Here is a 19,327-nt window from a genome sequence, read left to right on the forward strand (position 1 = left end):
ACACTCTTCCCCATCTCTTTACAGTGATGCTGACATGCTTCACAGTCCTCCACATCTCTTTACAGTGATGCTGACCTGCTTCACAGTCCTCTCGGTCTCTTTACAGTGATGCTGAACTGCTTCATACTCCTCCCCATCTCTTTACAGTGATGCTGACTGGCTTCACAGTCCTCCTGGTCTCTACACAGTGACGCTGACCTGCTTCACGATCCTCACTGTCCCTTCACAGTGACGCTGACCTGCTTCACATTTCTCCTGGTCTCTACACATTGACGCTGACCTGCTTCACACTCCTCCTGGTCTCCTCACTGTGATCCTGACCTGCTTCACAATCCTCCCAGTCTCTTCACACTGACGCTGACCTGCTTCACAGTCCTCCTGGTCTCTACACAGTGACGCTGATCTGCTTCATCCCCCTCTCTGCCTCTTCAAAGTGATACTGACCTGTTTCACGCTCCTCCTGGTCTCTTCACAGTGACGCTGACCTGCTTCACACTCCTCCTGGTCTCTACACAGTGACGCTGACCTGCTTCACACTCCTCCTGGTCTCTACACAGTGACGCTGATCTACTTCATCCCCCTCTCTAACTCTTCACAGTGATACTCACCTGTTTCACGCTCCTCCCGGTCGCTTCACAGTGACGCTGACCTGCTTCACACTACCCCCGGTATCCTCACAGTGAGGATGACCTGCTTCACACTGCTCCCGGTATCTTCACAGTGGGGATGACCAGCTTCACACTACTACCCGACTCTTCACAGTGTCACTGACCTGCTTCACACTCCTCCTGGTCTCTACACAGTGACATTGACCTGCTTCACACTCCTCCTGGTCTCTACACAGTGACACTGAACTGCTTCATCCCCCTTTCTGCCTCTTCACAGTGATACTGACCCGCTTCACGCTCCTCCCGGTCGCTTCACAGTGACGCTGACCTGCTTCACACTACTCCCGGTCTCTTCACGGTGACGCTTACCTGCTTCACACTCCTTCCCGTCTCTTCACAGTGACGCTGACCTGCTTCATCCTCCTCTCCATCTCTTCACAGTGATGCTGCCCTGCTTCACACAACCGCCGGTAACTTCACAGTGAGGATGACCTGCTTCACACTCCTCCCTGTCTCTTCACTGTGATACTGACCTGCTTCACACTCCTCCCAGTCTCTACACAGTGACACTGACCTGCTTCACGATCCTCACTGTCTCTTCACAGTGACGCTGACCTGCTTCACACTCCTCCTGGTCTCTACACAGTGACGCCGATCTGCTTCATCCCCCTCTCTGCCTCTTCACATGATACTGACCTGTTTCACGCTCCTCCCGGTCTCTTCACAGTGACGCTGATCTGCTTCACACTCCTCCCAGTCTCCTCACGGTGACGCTGACCTGCTTCACACTCCTTCCCGTCTCTTCAAAGTGATGCTGACCTGCTTCACACTCCTCCTGGTCTCTACACAGTGACGCTGATCTGCTTCATTCCCCTCTCTGCCTCTTCACAGTGATACTGACCTGCTTCACAGTACTCCTGGTCTCTTCACGGTGACGCTTACCTGCTTCACACTCCTTTCCGTCTCTTCACAGTGATGCTGACCTGCTTCACACTACCCCCGGTATCTTCACAGTGACGCTGACCTGCTTCACAGTACTCCCAGTCTCTTCACGGTGACGCTGACCTGCTTCACACTCCTCCTGGTCTCTACACATTGACGCTGATCTGCTTCACACTCGTCCCGGTTTCCTCACAATGATCCTGACCTGCTTCACACTCCTCCCAGTCTCTTCACAGTGGCGCTGACATTCTTCACACTCCTGCTGGTCTCTACACAGTGACGCTGACCTGCTTCACACTCCTCCTGGACTCTACACAGTGACGCTGATCTGCTTCATCCCCCTCTCTGCCTCTTCACAGTGATACTGACCTGTTTCACGCTCGTCCCGGTCTCTTCAAGTGACGCTCACCTGCTTCACACTACTCCCGGTCTCTTCACGGTGACGCCTACTAGCTTCACACTCCTTCCCGTCTCTTCACAGTGACGCTGACCTGCTTCATCCTCCTCTCCATCTCTTCACAGTGATGCTGACCTGCTTCACACAACCCCCGGTACCTTCACAGTGAGGGTGAACTGCTTCACACTCCTCCCTGTCTCTTCATAGTGATCCTGACCTGCTTCACACTGCTCCCAGCCTCTTAACAGTGACGCTTACCTGCTTCACACTCCTCCTGGTCTCTACACAGTGACGCTGTTCTGCTTCATCCCCCTCTCTGCCTCTTTGCAGTGATACTGACCTGTTTCACACTCGTCCCGGTCTCTTCACAGTGACGCTGACCTGCTTCACAGTACTCCCGGTCTCTTCACGGTGACGCTTACCTGCTTCACACTCCTTCCCGTCTCTTCATAGTGACGCTGTCCTGCTTCATCCTCCTCTCCATATCTTCACAGTGATGCTGACCTGCTTCACACAACCCCCGGTGTCTTCAAAGTGAGGATGACCTGCTTCACACTCCTCCCAGTCTCTTCACAGTGACGCTGACCTGCTTCACGATCCTCACGGTCTCTTCACAGTGACGCTGACCTGCTTCACACTCCTCCTGGTCTCTACACAGTGACGCTGACCTGCTTCACACTCCTCCTGGTCTCTACACAGTGACGCTGATCTGCTTCATCCCCCTCTCTGCCTCTTCACCGTGATACTGACCTGTTTCACGCTCCTCCCTGTCTCTTCACAGTGATCCTGACCTGCTTCACACTCCTCCCAGTCTCTTCACAGTGACGCTGACCTGCTTCACACTACTCCCGGTCTCTTCAAGGTGAGAATGACCTGCTTCACACTTCTTCCCGTCTCTTCACAGTGACGCTGACCTGCTTCATCCTCCTCTCCGTCTCTTTACAGTGGTGCTGACCTGCTTCACACTGCTCCCGGTATCTTCACAGTGGGGATGACCTACTTCACTCTGCTCCCGGTATCTTCACAGTGGGGATGACCGGCTTCACACTCCTACCCGTCTCTTCACAGTGATCCTGACCAGGTTCACTCTCCTCCCAGTCTCTTCACAAAGATGCTGACCTGCTTCACACTCTTCCCCATCTCTTTACAGTGATGCTGACATGCTTCACAGTCCTCCACATCTCTTTACAGTGATGCTGACCTGCTTCACAGTCCTCTCGGTCTCTTTACAGTGATGCTGAACTGCTTCATACTCCTCCCCATCTCTTTACAGTGATGCTGACTGGCTTCACAGTCCTCCTGGTCTCTACACAGTGACGCTGACCTGCTTCACGATCCTCACTGTCCCTTCACAGTGACGCTGACCTGCTTCACATTCCTCCTGGTCTCTACACATTGACGCTGACCTGCTTCACACTCCTCCTGGTCTCCTCACTGTGATCCTGACCTGCTTCACAATCCTCCCAGTCTCTTCACACTGACGCTGACCTGCTTCACAGTCCTCCTGGTCTCTACACAGTGACGCTGATCTGCTTCATCCCCCTCTCTGCCTCTTCAAAGTGATACTGACCTGTTTCACGCTCCTCCTGGTCTCTTCACAGTGACGCTGACCTGCTTCACACTCCTCCTGGTCTCTACACAGTGACGCTGACCTGCTTCACACTCCTCCTGGTCTCTACACAGTGACGCTGATCTACTTCATCCCCCTCTCTAACTCTTCACAGTGATACTCACCTGTTTCACGCTCCTCCCGGTCGCTTCACAGTGACGCTGACCTGCTTCACACTACCCCCGGTATCCTCACAGTGAGGATGACCTGCTTCACACTGCTCCCGGTATCTTCACAGTGGGGATGACCAGCTTCACACTACTACCCGACTCTTCACAGTGTCACTGACCTGCTTCACACTCCTCCTGGTCTCTACACAGTGACATTGACCTGCTTCACACTCCTCCTGGTCTCTACACAGTGACACTGAACTGCTTCATCCCCCTTTCTGCCTCTTCACAGTGATACTGACCCGCTTCACGCTCCTCCCGGTCGCTTCACAGTGACGCTGACCTGCTTCACACTACTCCCGGTCTCTTCACGGTGACGCTTACCTGCTTCACACTCCTTCCCGTCTCTTCACAGTGACGCTGACCTGCTTCATCCTCCTCTCCATCTCTTCACAGTGATGCTGCCCTGCTTCACACAACCGCCGGTAACTTCACAGTGAGGATGACCTGCTTCACACTCCTCCCTGTCTCTTCACTGTGATACTGACCTGCTTCACACTCCTCCCAGTCTCTACACAGTGACACTGACCTGCTTCACGATCCTCACTGTCTCTTCACAGTGACGCTGACCTGCTTCACACTCCTCCTGGTCTCTACACAGTGACGCCGATCTGCTTCATCCCCCTCTCTGCCTCTTCACATGATACTGACCTGTTTCACGCTCCTCCCGGTCTCTTCACAGTGACGCTGATCTGCTTCACACTCCTCCCAGTCTCCTCACGGTGACGCTGACCTGCTTCACACTCCTTCCCGTCTCTTCAAAGTGATGCTGACCTGCTTCACACTCCTCCTGGTCTCTACACAGTGACGCTGATCTGCTTCATTCCCCTCTCTGCCTCTTCACAGTGATACTGACCTGCTTCACAGTACTCCTGGTCTCTTCACGGTGACGCTTACCTGCTTCACACTCCTTTCCGTCTCTTCACAGTGATGCTGACCTGCTTCACACTACCCCCGGTATCTTCACAGTGACGCTGACCTGCTTCACAGTACTCCCAGTCTCTTCACGGTGACGCTGACCTGCTTCACACTCCTCCTGGTCTCTACACATTGACGCTGATCTGCTTCACACTCGTCCCGGTTTCCTCACAATGATCCTGACCTGCTTCACACTCCTCCCAGTCTCTTCACAGTGGCGCTGACATTCTTCACACTCCTGCTGGTCTCTACACAGTGACGCTGACCTGCTTCACACTCCTCCTGGACTCTACACAGTGACGCTGATCTGCTTCATCCCCCTCTCTGCCTCTTCACAGTGATACTGACCTGTTTCACGCTCGTCCCGGTCTCTTCAAGTGACGCTCACCTGCTTCACACTACTCCCGGTCTCTTCACGGTGACGCCTACTAGCTTCACACTCCTTCCCGTCTCTTCACAGTGACGCTGACCTGCTTCATCCTCCTCTCCATCTCTTCACAGTGATGCTGACCTGCTTCACACAACCCCCGGTACCTTCACAGTGAGGGTGAACTGCTTCACACTCCTCCCTGTCTCTTCATAGTGATCCTGACCTGCTTCACACTGCTCCCAGCCTCTTAACAGTGACGCTTACCTGCTTCACACTCCTCCTGGTCTCTACACAGTGACGCTGATCTGCTTCATCCCCCTCTCTGCCTCTTTGCAGTGATACTGACCTGTTTCACACTCGTCCCGGTCTCTTCACAGTGACGCTGACCTGCTTCACAGTACTCCCGGTCTCTTCACGGTGACGCTTACCTGCTTCACACTCCTTCCCGTCTCTTCATAGTGACGCTGTCCTGCTTCATCCTCCTCTCCATATCTTCACAGTGATGCTGACCTGCTTCACACAACCCCCGGTGTCTTCAAAGTGAGGATGACCTGCTTCACACTCCTCCCAGTCTCTTCACAGTGACGCTGACCTGCTTCACGATCCTCCCGGTCTCTTCACAGTGACGCTGATCTACTTCACACTCCTCCCGGTCTCCTCACGGTGACGCTGACCTGCTTCACACTCCTTCCCGTCTCTTCAAAGTGATGCTGACCTGCTTCACACTCCTCCTGGTCTCTACACAGTGACGCTGATCTGCTTCATTCCCCTCTCTGCCTCTTCACAGTGATACTGACCTGCTTCACAGTACTCCTGGTCTCTTCACGGTGACGCTTACCTGCTTCACACTCCTTCCCGTCTCTTCACAATGACGCTGACCTGCTTCATCCTCCTTTCCATCTCTTCACAGTGATGCTGACCTGCTTCACACAACCCCCTGTATCTTCACAGTGACGCTGACCTGCTCCACACTCCTCCTGGTCTCTACACACTGACGCTGATCTGCTTCATCACCCTCTGTGTCTCTTCACATGATACTGACCTGTTTCACGCTCCTCCCGGTCTCTTCACAGTGACGCTGATCTGCTTCACACTCCTCCCGGTCTCCTCACGGTGACGCTGACCTGCTTCACACTCCTTCCCGTCTCTTCACAGTGATGCTGACCTGCTTCACACAACCCCCGGTGTCTTCAAAGTGAGGATGACCTGCTTCACACTCCTCCCAGTCTCTTCACAGTGACGCTGACCTGCTTCACGATCCTCACGGTCTCTTCACAGTGACGCTGACCTGCTTCACACTCCTCCTGGTCTCTACACAGTGACGCTGACCTGCTTCACACTCCTCCTGGAATCTACACAGTGACGCTGATCTGCTTCATTCCCCTCTCTGCCTCTTCACAGTGATACTGACCTGCTTCACAGTACTCCTGGTCTCTTCACGGTGACGCTTACCTGCTTCACACTCCTTCCCGTCTCTTCACAGTGACGCTGACCTGCTTCACACTACTCCCTGTCTGTTCACGGTGACGCTTACCTGCTTCACACTCCTTTCCGTCTCTTCACAGTGATGCTGACCTGCTTCACACTACCCCCGGTATCTTCACAGTGACGCTGACCTGCTTCACAGTACTCCCAGTCTCTTCACGGTGACGCTGACCTGCTTCACACTCCTCCTGGTCTCTACACATTGACGCTGACCTGCTTCACACTCGTCCCGCTTTCCTCACAATGATCCTGACCTGCTTCACACTCCTCCCAGTCTCTTCACAGTGGCGCTGACATTCTTCACACTCCTCCTGGTCTCTACACAGTGACGCTGACCTGCTTCACACTCCTCCTGGACTCTACACAGTGACGCTGATCTGCTTCATCCCCCTCTCTGCCTCTTCACAGTGATACTGACCTGTTTCACGCTCGTCCCGGTCTCTTCAAGTGACGCTCACCTGCTTCACACTACTCCTGGTCTCTTCACGGTGACGCTAACTAGCTTCACACTCCTTCCCGTCTCTTCACAGTGACGCTGACCTGCTTCATCCTCCTCTCCATCTCTTCACAGTGATGCTGACCTGCTTCACACAACCCCCGGTACCTTCACAGTGAGGGTGAACTGCTTCACACTCCTCCCTGTCTCTTCATAGTGATCCTGACCTGCTTCACACTGCTCCCAGCCTCTTAACAGTGACGCTTACCTGCTTCACACTCCTCCTGGTCTCTACACAGTGACGCTGTTCTGCTTCATCCCCCTCTCTGCCTCTTTGCAGTGATACTGACCTGTTTCACACTCGTCCCGGTCTCTTCACAGTGACGCTGACCTGCTTCACAGTACTCCCGGTCTCTTCACGGTGACGCTTACCTGCTTCACACTCCTTCCCGTCTCTTCATAGTGACGCTGTCCTGCTTCATCCTCCTCTCCATATCTTCACAGTGATGCTGACCTGCTTCACACAACCCCCGGTATCTTCAAAGTGAGGATGACCTGCTTCACACTCCTCCCAGTCTCTTCACAGTGACGCTGACCTGCTTCACGATCCTCACGGTCTCTTCACAGTGACGCTGACCTGCTTCACACTCCTCCTGGTCTCTACACAGTGACGCTGACCTGCTTCACACTCCTCCTGGTCTCTACACAGTGACGCTGATCTGCTTCATCCCCCTCTCTGCCTCTTCACCGTGATACTGACCTGTTTCACGCTCCTCCCTGTCTCTTCACAGTGATCCTGACCTGCTTCACACTCCTCCCAGTCTCTTCACAGTGACGCTGACCTGCTTCACACTACTCCCGGTCTCTTCAAGGTGAGAATGACCTGCTTCACACTTCTTCCCGTCTCTTCACAGTGACGCTGACCTGCTTCATCCTCCTCTCCGTCTCTTTACAGTGGTGCTGACCTGCTTCACACTGCTCCCGGTATCTTCACAGTGGGGATGACCTACTTCACTCTGCTCCCGGTATCTTCACAGTGGGGATGACCGGCTTCACACTCCTACCCGTCTCTTCACAGTGATCCTGACCAGGTTCACTCTCCTCCCAGTCTCTTCACAAAGATGCTGACCTGCTTCACACTCTTCCCCATCTCTTTACAGTGATGCTGACATGCTTCACAGTCCTCCACATCTCTTTACAGTGATGCTGACCTGCTTCACAGTCCTCTCGGTCTCTTTACAGTGATGCTGAACTGCTTCATACTCCTCCCCATCTCTTTACAGTGATGCTGACTGGCTTCACAGTCCTCCTGGTCTCTACACAGTGACGCTGACCTGCTTCACGATCCTCACTGTCCCTTCACAGTGACGCTGACCTGCTTCACATTCCTCCTGGTCTCTACACATTGACGCTGACCTGCTTCACACTCCTCCTGGTCTCCTCACTGTGATCCTGACCTGCTTCACAATCCTCCCAGTCTCTTCACACTGACGCTGACCTGCTTCACAGTCCTCCTGGTCTCTACACAGTGACGCTGATCTGCTTCATCCCCCTCTCTGCCTCTTCAAAGTGATACTGACCTGTTTCACGCTCCTCCTGGTCTCTTCACAGTGACGCTGACCTGCTTCACACTCCTCCTGGTCTCTACACAGTGACGCTGACCTGCTTCACACTCCTCCTGGTCTCTACACAGTGACGCTGATCTACTTCATCCCCCTCTCTAACTCTTCACAGTGATACTCACCTGTTTCACGCTCCTCCCGGTCGCTTCACAGTGACGCTGACCTGCTTCACACTACCCCCGGTATCCTCACAGTGAGGATGACCTGCTTCACACTGCTCCCGGTATCTTCACAGTGGGGATGACCAGCTTCACACTACTACCCGACTCTTCACAGTGTCACTGACCTGCTTCACACTCCTCCTGGTCTCTACACAGTGACATTGACCTGCTTCACACTCCTCCTGGTCTCTACACAGTGACACTGAACTGCTTCATCCCCCTTTCTGCCTCTTCACAGTGATACTGACCCGCTTCACGCTCCTCCCGGTCACTTCACAGTGACGCTGACCTGCTTCACACTACTCCCGGTCTCTTCACGGTGACGCTTACCTGCTTCACACTCCTTCCCGTCTCTTCACAGTGACGCTGACCTGCTTCATCCTCCTCTCCATCTCTTCACAGTGATGCTGCCCTGCTTCACACAACCGCCGGTAACTTCACAGTGAGGATGACCTGCTTCACACTCCTCCCTGTCTCTTCACTGTGATACTGACCTGCTTCACACTCCTCCCAGTCTCTACACAGTGACACTGACCTGCTTCACGATCCTCACTGTCTCTTCACAGTGACGCTGACCTGCTTCACACTCCTCCTGGTCTCTACACAGTGACGCCGATCTGCTTCATCCCCCTCTCTGCCTCTTCACATGATACTGACCTGTTTCACGCTCCTCCCGGTCTCTTCACAGTGACGCTGATCTGCTTCACACTCCTCCCAGTCTCCTCACGGTGACGCTGACCTGCTTCACACTCCTTCCCGTCTCTTCAAAGTGATGCTGACCTGCTTCACACTCCTCCTGGTCTCTACACAGTGACGCTGATCTGCTTCATTCCCCTCTCTGCCTCTTCACAGTGATACTGACCTGCTTCACAGTACTCCTGGTCTCTTCACGGTGACGCTTACCTGCTTCACACTCCTTTCCGTCTCTTCACAGTGATGCTGACCTGCTTCACACTACCCCCGGTATCTTCACAGTGACGCTGACCTGCTTCACAGTACTCCCAGTCTCTTCACGGTGACGCTGACCTGCTTCACACTCCTCCTGGTCTCTACACATTGACGCTGATCTGCTTCACACTCGTCCCGGTTTCCTCACAATGATCCTGACCTGCTTCACACTCCTCCCAGTCTCTTCACAGTGGCGCTGACATTCTTCACACTCCTGCTGGTCTCTACACAGTGACGCTGACCTGCTTCACACTCCTCCTGGACTCTACACAGTGACGCTGATCTGCTTCATCCCCCTCTCTGCCTCTTCACAGTGATACTGACCTGTTTCACGCTCGTCCCGGTCTCTTCAAGTGACGCTCACCTGCTTCACACTACTCCCGGTCTCTTCACGGTGACGCCTACTAGCTTCACACTCCTTCCCGTCTCTTCACAGTGACGCTGACCTGCTTCATCCTCCTCTCCATCTCTTCACAGTGATGCTGACCTGCTTCACACAACCCCCGGTACCTTCACAGTGAGGGTGAACTGCTTCACACTCCTCCCTGTCTCTTCATAGTGATCCTGACCTGCTTCACACTGCTCCCAGCCTCTTAACAGTGACGCTTACCTGCTTCACACTCCTCCTGGTCTCTACACAGTGACGCTGTTCTGCTTCATCCCCCTCTCTGCCTCTTTGCAGTGATACTGACCTGTTTCACACTCGTCCCGGTCTCTTCACAGTGACGCTGACCTGCTTCACAGTACTCCCGGTCTCTTCACGGTGACGCTTACCTGCTTCACACTCCTTCCCGTCTCTTCATAGTGACGCTGTCCTGCTTCATCCTCCTCTCCATATCTTCACAGTGATGCTGACCTGCTTCACACAACCCCCGGTGTCTTCAAAGTGAGGATGACCTGCTTCACACTCCTCCCAGTCTCTTCACAGTGACGCTGACCTGCTTCACGATCCTCACGGTCTCTTCACAGTGACGCTGACCTGCTTCACACTCCTCCTGGTCTCTACACAGTGACGCTGACCTGCTTCACACTCCTCCTGGTCTCTACACAGTGACGCTGATCTGCTTCATCCCCCTCTCTGCCTCTTCACCGTGATACTGACCTGTTTCACGCTCCTCCCTGTCTCTTCACAGTGATCCTGACCTGCTTCACACTCCTCCCAGTCTCTTCACAGTGACGCTGACCTGCTTCACACTACTCCCGGTCTCTTCAAGGTGAGAATGACCTGCTTCACACTTCTTCCCGTCTCTTCACAGTGACGCTGACCTGCTTCATCCTCCTCTCCGTCTCTTTACAGTGGTGCTGACCTGCTTCACACTGCTCCCGGTATCTTCACAGTGGGGATGACCTACTTCACTCTGCTCCCGGTATCTTCACAGTGGGGATGACCGGCTTCACACTCCTACCCGTCTCTTCACAGTGATCCTGACCAGGTTCACTCTCCTCCCAGTCTCTTCACAAAGATGCTGACCTGCTTCACACTCTTCCCCATCTCTTTACAGTGATGCTGACATGCTTCACAGTCCTCCACATCTCTTTACAGTGATGCTGACCTGCTTCACAGTCCTCTCGGTCTCTTTACAGTGATGCTGAACTGCTTCATACTCCTCCCCATCTCTTTACAGTGATGCTGACTGGCTTCACAGTCCTCCTGGTCTCTACACAGTGACGCTGACCTGCTTCACGATCCTCACTGTCCCTTCACAGTGACGCTGACCTGCTTCACATTCCTCCTGGTCTCTACACATTGACGCTGACCTGCTTCACACTCCTCCTGGTCTCCTCACTGTGATCCTGACCTGCTTCACAATCCTCCCAGTCTCTTCACACTGACGCTGACCTGCTTCACAGTCCTCCTGGTCTCTACACAGTGACGCTGATCTGCTTCATCCCCCTCTCTGCCTCTTCAAAGTGATACTGACCTGTTTCACGCTCCTCCTGGTCTCTTCACAGTGACGCTGACCTGCTTCACACTCCTCCTGGTCTCTACACAGTGACGCTGACCTGCTTCACACTCCTCCTGGTCTCTACACAGTGACGCTGATCTACTTCATCCCCCTCTCTAACTCTTCACAGTGATACTCACCTGTTTCACGCTCCTCCCGGTCGCTTCACAGTGACGCTGACCTGCTTCACACTACCCCCGGTATCCTCACAGTGAGGATGACCTGCTTCACACTGCTCCCGGTATCTTCACAGTGGGGATGACCAGCTTCACACTACTACCCGACTCTTCACAGTGTCACTGACCTGCTTCACACTCCTCCTGGTCTCTACACAGTGACATTGACCTGCTTCACACTCCTCCTGGTCTCTACACAGTGACACTGAACTGCTTCATCCCCCTTTCTGCCTCTTCACAGTGATACTGACCCGCTTCACGCTCCTCCCGGTCGCTTCACAGTGACGCTGACCTGCTTCACACTACTCCCGGTCTCTTCACGGTGACGCTTACCTGCTTCACACTCCTTCCCGTCTCTTCACAGTGACGCTGACCTGCTTCATCCTCCTCTCCATCTCTTCACAGTGATGCTGCCCTGCTTCACACAACCGCCGGTAACTTCACAGTGAGGATGACCTGCTTCACACTCCTCCCTGTCTCTTCACTGTGATACTGACCTGCTTCACACTCCTCCCAGTCTCTACACAGTGACACTGACCTGCTTCACGATCCTCACTGTCTCTTCACAGTGACGCTGACCTGCTTCACACTCCTCCTGGTCTCTACACAGTGACGCCGATCTGCTTCATCCCCCTCTCTGCCTCTTCACATGATACTGACCTGTTTCACGCTCCTCCCGGTCTCTTCACAGTGACGCTGATCTGCTTCACACTCCTCCCAGTCTCCTCACGGTGACGCTGACCTGCTTCACACTCCTTCCCGTCTCTTCAAAGTGATGCTGACCTGCTTCACACTCCTCCTGGTCTCTACACAGTGACGCTGATCTGCTTCATTCCCCTCTCTGCCTCTTCACAGTGATACTGACCTGCTTCACAGTACTCCTGGTCTCTTCACGGTGACGCTTACCTGCTTCACACTCCTTTCCGTCTCTTCACAGTGATGCTGACCTGCTTCACACTACCCCCGGTATCTTCACAGTGACGCTGACCTGCTTCACAGTACTCCCAGTCTCTTCACGGTGACGCTGACCTGCTTCACACTCCTCCTGGTCTCTACACATTGACGCTGATCTGCTTCACACTCGTCCCGGTTTCCTCACAATGATCCTGACCTGCTTCACACTCCTCCCAGTCTCTTCACAGTGGCGCTGACATTCTTCACACTCCTGCTGGTCTCTACACAGTGACGCTGACCTGCTTCACACTCCTCCTGGACTCTACACAGTGACGCTGATCTGCTTCATCCCCCTCTCTGCCTCTTCACAGTGATACTGACCTGTTTCACGCTCGTCCCGGTCTCTTCAAGTGACGCTCACCTGCTTCACACTACTCCCGGTCTCTTCACGGTGACGCCTACTAGCTTCACACTCCTTCCCGTCTCTTCACAGTGACGCTGACCTGCTTCATCCTCCTCTCCATCTCTTCACAGTGATGCTGACCTGCTTCACACAACCCCCGGTACCTTCACAGTGAGGGTGAACTGCTTCACACTCCTCCCTGTCTCTTCATAGTGATCCTGACCTGCTTCACACTGCTCCCAGCCTCTTAACAGTGACGCTTACCTGCTTCACACTCCTCCTGGTCTCTACACAGTGACGCTGTTCTGCTTCATCCCCCTCTCTGCCTCTTTGCAGTGATACTGACCTGTTTCACACTCGTCCCGGTCTCTTCACAGTGACGCTGACCTGCTTCACAGTACTCCCGGTCTCTTCACGGTGACGCTTACCTGCTTCACACTCCTTCCCGTCTCTTCATAGTGACGCTGTCCTGCTTCATCCTCCTCTCCATATCTTCACAGTGATGCTGACCTGCTTCACACAACCCCCGGTGTCTTCAAAGTGAGGATGACCTGCTTCACACTCCTCCCAGTCTCTTCACAGTGACGCTGACCTGCTTCACGATCCTCACGGTCTCTTCACAGTGACGCTGACCTGCTTCACACTCCTCCTGGTCTCTACACAGTGACGCTGACCTGCTTCACACTCCTCCTGGTCTCTACACAGTGACGCTGATCTGCTTCATCCCCCTCTCTGCCTCTTCACCGTGATACTGACCTGTTTCACGCTCCTCCCTGTCTCTTCACAGTGATCCTGACCTGCTTCACACTCCTCCCAGTCTCTTCACAGTGACGCTGACCTGCTTCACACTACTCCCGGTCTCTTCAAGGTGAGAATGACCTGCTTCACACTTCTTCCCGTCTCTTCACAGTGACGCTGACCTGCTTCATCCTCCTCTCCGAATCTTTACAGTGGTGCTGACCTGCTTCACACTGCTCCCGGTATCTTCACAGTGGGGATGACCTACTTCACTCTGCTCCCGGTATCTTCACAGTGGGGATGACCGGCTTCACAGTCCTACCCGTCTCTTCACAGTGATCCTGACCAGGTTCACTCTCCTCCCAGTCTCTTCACAAAGATGCTGACCTGCTTCACACTCCTCCCCATCTCTTTACAGTGATGCTGACATGCTTCACAGTCCTCCCCATCTCTTTACAGTGATGCTGACCTGCTTCACAGTCCTCTCGGTCTCTTTACAGTGATGCTGAACTGCTTCACACTCCTCCCCATATCTTTACAGTGATGCTGACTGGCTTCACAGTCCTCCTGGTCTCTACACAGTGACGCTGACCTGCTTCACGATCCTCACTGTCCCTTCACAGTGACGCTGACCTGCTTCACATTCCTCCTGGTCTCTACACATTGACGCTGACCTGCTTCACACTCCTCCTGGTCTCCTCACTGTGATCCTGACCTGCTTCACACTCCTCCCAGTCTCTTCACACTGACGCTGACCTGCTTCACAGTCCTCCTGGTCTCTACACAGTGACGCTGATCTGCTTCATCCCCCTCTCTGCCTCTTCAAAGTGATACTGACCTGTTTCACGCTCCTCCTGGTCTCTTCACAGTGACGCTGACCTGCTTCACACTACCCCCGGTATCTTCACAGTGAGGATGACCTGCTTCACGCTGCTCCCGGTATCTTCACAGTGGGGATGACCAGCTTCACACTACTACCCGACTCTTCACAGTGACACTGACCTGCTTCACACTCCTCCTGGTCTCTACACAGTGACATTGACCTGCTTCACACTCCTCCTGGTCTCTACACAGTGACACTGAACTGCTTCATCCCCCTCTCTGCCTCTTCACAGTGATACTGACCCGCTTCACGCTCCTCCCGGTCTCTTCACAGTGACGCTGACCTGCTTCACACTACTCCCGGTCTCTTCACGGTGACGCTTACCTGCTTCACACTCCTTCCCGTCTCTTCACAGTGACGCTGACCTGCTTCATCCTCCTCTCCATCTCTTCACAGTGATGCTGCCTTGCTTCACACAACCGCTGGTAACGTCACAGTGAGGATGACCTGCTTCACACTCCTCCCTGTCTCTTCACTGTGATACTGACCTGCTTCACACTCCTCCCAGTCTCTTCACAGTGACACTGACCTGCTTCACGATCCTCACTGTCTCTTCACAGTGACGCTGACCTGCTTCACACTCCTCCTGGTCTCTACACAGTGACGCCGATCTGCTTCATCCCCCTCTCTGCCTCTTCACATGATACTGACCTGTTTCACGCTCCTCCCGGTCTCTTCACAGTGACGCTGATCTGCTTCACACTCCTCCCAGTCTCCTCACGGTGACGCTGACCTGCTTCACACTCCTTCCCGTCTCTTCAAAGTGATGCTGACCTGCTTCACACTCCTCCTGGTCTCTACACAGTGACGCTGATCTGCTTCATTCCCCTCTCTGCCTCTTCACAGTGATACTGACCTGCTTCACAGTACTCCTGGTCTCTTCACGGTGACGCTTACCTGCTTCACACTCCTTCCCGTCTCTTCACAATGACGCTGACCTGCTTCATCCTCCTTTCCATCTCTTCACAGTGATGCTGACCTGCTTCACACAACCCCCTGTATCTTCACAGTGACGCTGACCTGCTCCACACTCCTCCTGGTCTCTACACACTGACGCTGATCTGCTTCATCCCCCTCTCTGTCTCTTCACATGATACTGACCTGTTTCACGCTCCTCCCGGTCTCTTCACAGTGACGCTGATCTGCTTCACACTCCTCCCGGTCTCCTCACGGTGAAGCTGACCTGCTTCACACTCCTTCCCGTCTCTTCAAAGTGATGCTGACCTGCTTCACACTCCTCCTGGTCTCTACACAGTGACGCTGATCTGCTTCATTCCCCTCTCTGCCTCTTCACAGTGATACTGACCTGCTTCACAGTACTCCTGGTCTCTTCACGGTGATGCTTACCTGCTTCACACTCCTTTCCGTCTCTTCACAGTGATGCTGACCTGCTTCACACTACCCCCGGTATCTTCACAGTGACGCTGACCTGCTTCACAGTACTCCCAGTCTCTTCACGGTGACGCTGACCTGCTTCACACTCCTCCTGGTCTCTACACATTGACGCTGACCTGCTTCACACTCGTCCCGCTTTCCTCACAATGATCCTGACCTGCTTCACACTCCTCCCTGTCTCTTCACAGTGATCCTGACCTGCTTCACACTCCTCCCAGTCTCTTCACAGTGACGCTGACCTGCTTCACGATCCTCACGGTCTCTTCACAGTGACGCTGACCTGCTTCACACTCCTCCTGGTCTCTACACAGTGACGCTGACCTGCTTCACACTCCTCCTGGTCTCTACACAGTGACGCTGATCTGCTTCATCCCCCTCTCTGCCTCTTCACCGTGATACTGACCTGTTTCACGCTCCTCCCTGTCTCTTCACAGTGATCCTGACCTGCTTCACACTCCTCCCAGTCTCTTCACAGTGACGCTGACCTGCTTCACACTACTCCCGGTCTCTTCAAGGTGAGAATGACCTGCTTCACACTTCTTCCCGTCTCTTCACAGTGACGCTGACCTGCTTCATCCTCCTCTCCGAATCTTTACAGTGGTGCTGACCTGCTTCACACTGCTCCCGGTATCTTCACAGTGGGGATGACCTACTTCACTCTGTTCCCGGTATCTTCACAGTTGGGATGACCGGCTTCACAGTCCTACCCGTCTCTTCACAGTGATCCTGACCAGGTTCACTCTCCTCCCAGTCTCTTCACAAAGATGCTGACCTGCTTCACACTCCTCCCCATCTCTTTACAGTGATGCTGACATGCTTCACAGTCCTCCCCATCTCTTTACAGTGATGCTGACCTGCTTCACAGTCCTCTCGGTCTCTTTACAGTGATGCTGAACTGCTTCACACTCCTCCCCATATCTTTACAGTGATGCTGACTGGCTTCACAGTCCTCCTGGTCTCTACACAGTGACGCTGACCTGCTTCACGATCCTCACTGTCCCTTCACAGTGACGCTGACCTGCTTCACATTCCTCCTGGTCTCTACACATTGACGCTGACCTGCTTCACACTCCTCCTGGTCTCCTCACTGTGATCCTGACCTGCTTCACACTCCTCCCAGTCTCTTCACACTGACGCTGACCTGCTTCACAGTCCTCCTGGTCTCTACACAGTGACGCTGATCTGCTTCATCCCCCTCTCTGCCTCTTCAAAGTGATACTGACCTGTTTCACGCTCCTCCTGGTCTCTTCACAGTGACGCTGACCTGCTTCACACTACCCCCGGTATCTTCACAGTGAGGATGACCTGCTTCACGCTGCTCCCGGTATCTTCACAGTGGGGATGACCAGCTTCACACTACTACCCGACTCTTCACAGTGACACTGACCTGCTTCACACTCCTCCTGGTCTCTACACAGTGACATTGACCTGCTTCACACTCCTCCTGGTCTCTACACAGTGACACTGAACTGCTTCATCCCCCTCTCTGCCTCTTCACAGTGATACTGACCCGCTTCACGCTCCTCCCGGTCTCTTCACAGTGACGCTGACCTGCTTCACACTACTCCCGGTCTCTTCACGGTGACGCTTACCTGCTTCACACTCCTTCCCGTCTCTTCACAGTGACGCTGACCTGCTTCATCCTCCTCTCCATCTCTTCACAGTGATGCTGCCTTGCTTCACACAACCGCCGGTAACGTCACAGTGAGGATGACCTGCTTCACACTCCTCCCTGTCTCTTCACTGTGATACTGACCTGCTTCACACTCCTCCCAGTCTCTTCACAGTGACACTGACCTGCTTCACGATCCTCACTGTCTCTTCACAGTGACGCTGACCTGCTTCACACTCCTCCTGGTCTCTACACAGTGACGCCGATCTGCTTCATCCCCCTCTCTGCCTCTTCACATGATACTGACCTGTTTCACGCTCCTCCCGGTCTCTTCACAGTGACGCTGATCTGCTTCACACTCCTCCCAGTCTCCTCACGGTGACGCTGACCTGCTTCACACTCCTTCCCGTCTCTTCAAAGTGATGCTGACCTGCTTCACACTCCTCCTGGTCTCTACACAGTGACGCTGATCTGCTTCATTCCCCTCTCTGCCTCTTCACAGTGATACTGACCTGCTTCACAGTACTCCTGGTCTCTTCACGGTGACGCTTACCTGCTTCACACTCCTTCCCGTCTCTTCACAATGACGCTGACCTGCTTCATCCTCCTTTCCATCTCTTCACAGTGATGCTGACCTGCTTCACACAACCCCCTGTATCTTCACAGTGACGCTGACCTGCTCCACACTCCTCCTGGTCTCTACACACTGATGCTGATCTGCTTCATCCCCCTCTCTGTCTCTTCACATGATACTGACCTGTTTCACGCTCCTCCCGGTCTCTTCACAGTGACGCTGATCTGCTTCACACTCCTCCCGGTCTCCTCACAGTGAAGCTGACCTGCTTCACACTCCTTCCCGTCTCTTCAAAGTGATGCTGACCTGCTTCACACTCCTCCTGGTCTCTACACAGTGACGCTGATCTGCTTCATTCCTCTCTCTGCCTCTTCACAGTGATACTGACCTGCTTCACAGTACTCCTGGTCTCTTCACGGTGATGCTTACCTGCTTCACACTCCTTTCCGTCTCTTCACAGTGATGCTGACCTGCTTCACACTACCCCCGGTATCTTCACAGTGACGCTGACCTGCTTCACAGTACTCCCAGTCTCTTCACGGTGACGCTGACCTGCTTCACACTCCTCCTGGTCTCTACACATTGACGCTGACCTGCTTCACACTCGTCCCGCTTTCCTCACAATGATCCTGACCTGCTTCACACTCCTCCCAGTCTCTTCACAGTGGCGCTGACATTCTTCACACTCCTCCTGGTCTCTATACAGTGACGCTGACCTGCTTCACATTCCTCCTGGACTCTACACAGTGACGCTGATCTGATTCATCCCCCTCTCTGCCTCTTCACAGTGATACTGACCTGTTTCACGCTCGTCCCGGTCTCTTCAAGTGACGCTCACCTGCTTCACACTACTCCCGGTCTCTTTACGGTGACGCTTACTTGCTTCACACTCCTTCCCGTCTCTTCACAGTGACGCTGACCTGCTTCATCCTCCTCTCCATCTCTTCACAGTGATGCTGACCTGCTTCACACAACCCCCGGTACCTTCACAGTGAGGGTGAACTGCTTCAAACTCCTCCCTGTCTCTTCATAGTGATCCT

Source organism: Carcharodon carcharias, chromosome 12 (assembly GCF_017639515.1).
Source record: "Carcharodon carcharias isolate sCarCar2 chromosome 12, sCarCar2.pri, whole genome shotgun sequence".
NCBI classification, from domain to species: domain Eukaryota; kingdom Metazoa; phylum Chordata; class Chondrichthyes; order Lamniformes; family Lamnidae; genus Carcharodon; species Carcharodon carcharias.